The 4,245-nt window shown below is 33.1% G+C and overlaps 1 long non-coding RNA gene across 1 annotated transcript; it reads right to left on the bottom strand.

Moving 5' to 3' along the window:
* Positions 1 to 1,803: 1,803 nt before the first annotated feature.
* LOC123007913 lies at positions 1,804 to 3,522 on the bottom strand. Its single transcript, XR_006412898.1, has 3 exons — positions 3,375 to 3,522; positions 3,117 to 3,182; positions 1,804 to 2,002 (listed from the first exon to the last, which is right to left on the bottom strand). It is a non-coding gene; the product is annotated as an uncharacterized LOC123007913 (long non-coding RNA).
* Positions 3,523 to 4,245: the final 723 nt, after the last annotated feature.

Below are 4,245 nucleotides of genomic sequence, written 5' to 3'. Positions count from 1 at the left end.
CTGCTGATACGAACTGGAGAGCTTTATTATTTAAATTGCAGCCATTTATGATGTCGCAAGAAGCTCATACATCAAAAGTGTGAAAAATTAAAAACGAAATAAGATACCATTTGCTGCTTTAGATTCCATATTTCTACCATTAATCTTCATAATGTTTACCTGCCCCCTCTTGCCTGCATAACGCCCGTGGTCGTGTCAGCAAACACATGGCCAGGGTGTTAATGACACTATATTTCAAGTTATTAATTATTACGTTATGCCAGGGGTTGCACTCACTTTATTTGCTTATCTGAGAACTACTGCGTAGGGATGGAATGACGAAGAAATATGTAACAAAAACCATCTCCGCTTAATTCTTCTTTTACGCGTAAATAACTTAAACAATAAGATGTTTGTTAAGTTTTGCCCGGCTTTCAGGCAGAATGATAATCGTAAATAAGGAAAAATGGGACAAAATGATGAAAAAATCAAGGTAATGAAAATAAATTAAGAAAATTTTCTAACAGCGCTACCGCATTTACCGTGTATACGAAATTAATGGAAACCGTGACTTATCAAATACAAGATGCTATCAGCCCAAGGTGTTTGTCATTTTTATTCGTAAAATTACATTTTGTAAGCCCAAGGTGTTTGTCATTTTTATTCGTAAAATTACATTTTGTGATTAAAATTAACACTCCCGGTAGAAAAGTTGTATCAAATTGAATTATGTATTTACAAGATAAAAAATTTATGTAATTAAATTTCACTTTCAAAGTGATAAATCGATGGACGTGCCATATCAAAAATTATACTAAACGAAAAAGCATTTTCACAAAATTTACCTATACATGCATGGTAATGATAAATAATTAGAATTAAGTAACATTTAAAGTACTTATTGCAGTAAAAAAAATACTAATAACAAAAAATCAATAGTTTATTATTACTTTAGAAACGCATTGCAGTAATGATCCACAAAATGTAAAAGATATTTTTGGGGGCACAATCAGGAAGTCATTAATTTTCAAGTATAACAAGTATTTGTAATCAATAAATCCACTCAAACTTTCAACAAGTTTGAAGAAATCTGCCAATTTATTATTGAAACCATTAACCCAAATCATGCAAACCTATTTCTTTGCTATATTTATAGAATTTAGAATAAGCTCGTCTCCATTATCCAACTTTATAATCAAATTTTGGAAATGAAATAATCAATCATTATAAATTTTCATTATTTTTGCCATAATTCGTAAAATGAAATGATGAATCGAGTACTTATCAACAGCTGTTGTGATATGATCAGAAGGAGAAACTTTGTAAGAGTAGATATTTTATTTTTCTTAAATAAAACAAATTTTTGCAATAGTGTGTTTGCCGATTTTGTAAATAATCTCCCGTCGCGTACTGTCCGCACGCAAAGCTCGTTAATTACATTAAAAGTATCGGTCTCGAGGTAGGTCGTTGCGGGATGCCTGCAAATGAATTTATTTAAAATCCATTCATCTTGATCCGTGACCCTGAATCGGATAATTTGTCGTAAGGGAACATAGTTGCGAGCGAAACTGTCGAAGTGGGTTTATTTCTCCGGGATATCTTGCATGCAGCGCTCCGGTCGCATGTCCGCCAAACATAACTCGAGCTACTGTTGATTTACCGACGTTAACCAGTCGAGACTGCGTTATATTTAAAGCAATCTTTCCTTTTTACAAAGACCTATTACGGAAAGTTTTTGCAATGTCGACGAGATCGGTATCGCTCGGCCGCAAAACGGCTCAAATTCGATTGCAGATAGGGCAATAACGAGTGTCTGGAGGTAAACGTATGTGCGTGACAACATTAGTGATTGTTGGGTTAATAGGGAGGTAATTTATTTTTAGGAAATTCGCGAGAGTTATGGTCGGCTATTATCTTATTCAAAGTTCTTCGTTTATAAGGAATTAATGTTGGTTTATCGGTCCCTTGCTGGTTGGAACGATTTGGGTTGTAGTAGTCGAGCTTGAAGAGGGTAAACGTCAGCCTGAAACATGAGCGTTAATTTAAATACGCGACAGAATTAGTTTCTTAAAACTGGTATCACTTCCTGACACTCCCGCCCGATGACATTTTGCATAAACTCACGACTAATTAAATGGGATATTATTTTTTGGCACGAACGTCAATGGCTGGAAACAAAATGATTTGCCTCATATGGAGATTTTATTACAATTATTTATCGGCAATTTTTAACTAATCTAGCAATAAAATGAGTTAAAACCTGGAAAGTGTTCCAACATTGTGTTTCTCAACACCAGTAGCTAGAAAACATCACATCAGATAACATTCAAAAGTTACGATTATATAAATGTGTATATGACGTTGGAAATAAACTGGATGAACTTTTAAAAGATTTTCACAGCCAATTTGCATTGCAAAACTAGATTGATCAGCTAAACAAAACTAGAGGCCATTTTTAATAAGTTGGTCTGTTTATTCATTATTCACATAATTTAGAATAAATTTGCGAGCGGGAACGCCTTCCAATATATCATTTTAAGAGTAACATTTCACATTAATTATAATTAAACGCTTTTGCTAGTATTAAGAAATAATTGCCTTCATGTAAACATGTTCTTTTTAATTTCGGTGTGAGCAAATGGCCGTTTTTAATTGAGACTGGACAAGGAACGGCTGCAGCTGTTAAGTCGAAGCCTTTTTCTACTTACTGACTGTCAATTACTGCGTTAAGGAAGGTTCGAATCGGCGAACATAATTATCGAGCTGGGAAATAAATGACATAAAACGCACATAAATAATACTCTTATGCAGGATATTATAGGTGTCTTTAACCACGATATTTTCATCATAATGAGAAAAAACTTCTAATCTTAGTCTCACCTATAACATCGAAAATCTCGAACTTGTCGAGATCACGTTACCAATTAATTAATGAAGATGCTAGATAATAACGGTGCAAAAAACATGTTTACGTTGAAAGACTGCACATTGTTAATTTGCACCTTTAGGTGATTAGAATTTAAGGCGCAAATTCTATTAAAAAGAACTTAAATTAGAGAGTCGAGACTGCGTCTTGAGGGGAAGGTGAAAAAGGAGCAAAACGTTATATCATTATTGAATGCGTTATAAACACTTACCTATCCTGTTGACTCTGCAGCCGAAACACGTGCCGAATTCTAATTAAAATTTGGTGCTTCCTATTCCTGAAATAAATTCATTTTCTTTAATTACGATAAAACACAACGAGTCAAAGAGGTTAATTGGTAATTTATTAGTCGAGATAAGGGCAAATATGGTAGAACCGTTGCTATAATTATAGAGAATTATTTCTACTTATAGCCGCAATCGTGGCTTGAATGTAAGCAATACCGTGAGTAATGTAATATTTTTCTTACCTGGTGGTCCTGGTAACAATTCCGAATTAATCAATTAATTATCACGCAAACAGTCAACTTTTATTTCGAGGTTTAGAGTTTCAACAGCTGAAACCGCAGTTTTTTTCACATCTGCAAACGAATCATAATCAAAGTGAGTATTGGGTGGTGGTTACCGGACTGCCACCGTTTGATTTAACGATCCTATAAAATACACACAGAAATATCGCTATAGCCACTACATTTTATGATCCCGTAAAACAAGAATACTGCTAGTTTATCATTCAAAAAATTACATAAACGTTACAGATTATAAACTAGGCAACACAAAATACACAGAGACCCTTATAAGACTGGCTTTTATACCTATTTACACAGAAACATAATTTTTATAGTCATTTGCCACTATGTTTTTAGCTGTGTTGTAAATTTTTAGGTTTGCATGCAAGCCGACAGTTATCTCTAACGTTTCATGGGTACTTTTATGACTAGTGTAATAAAAATAATGCAGTTTTATTTTATTTGAACCTATGATTGTCAGAATTTATCACTATTTTAAATGTTGCATACATTATTATTATTAGTTGTGATTCGTTAAAAAAATAACCAAATGTTTTATAATCATGCATTTCATGAAGTCGTTTGCATTTTAGTTCTAGCCACAACGCTTTTAAAGACTAGCATTTTAGCAAAAATAGGTGAAATAAAGTCTGAATGTTCGTTTATAGTTCCAGACAGCTTGATATATTCTTAATTAAATTTGAACAGTTTAAAGGGTGAAATGAAAACTATTTAAATTCCTTTTTTTATTCTGTGGGCCAAGACTGTTTAATTTTCAAATTTATTTATGATAGTTTTAGTAGGTTACTTTCGTAAGGTATAAAAAAACAAA

This window comes from Tribolium madens, unplaced genomic scaffold (assembly GCF_015345945.1).
Source record: "Tribolium madens isolate multiple individuals breed KSU strain unplaced genomic scaffold, Tmad_KSU_1.1 Scaffold_3;HRSCAF=73;Tcas5.2_LG2, whole genome shotgun sequence".
In the NCBI taxonomy this organism is placed as follows: domain Eukaryota; kingdom Metazoa; phylum Arthropoda; class Insecta; order Coleoptera; family Tenebrionidae; genus Tribolium; species Tribolium madens.
This window is presented reverse-complemented; position numbering and strand designations above follow the sequence as displayed.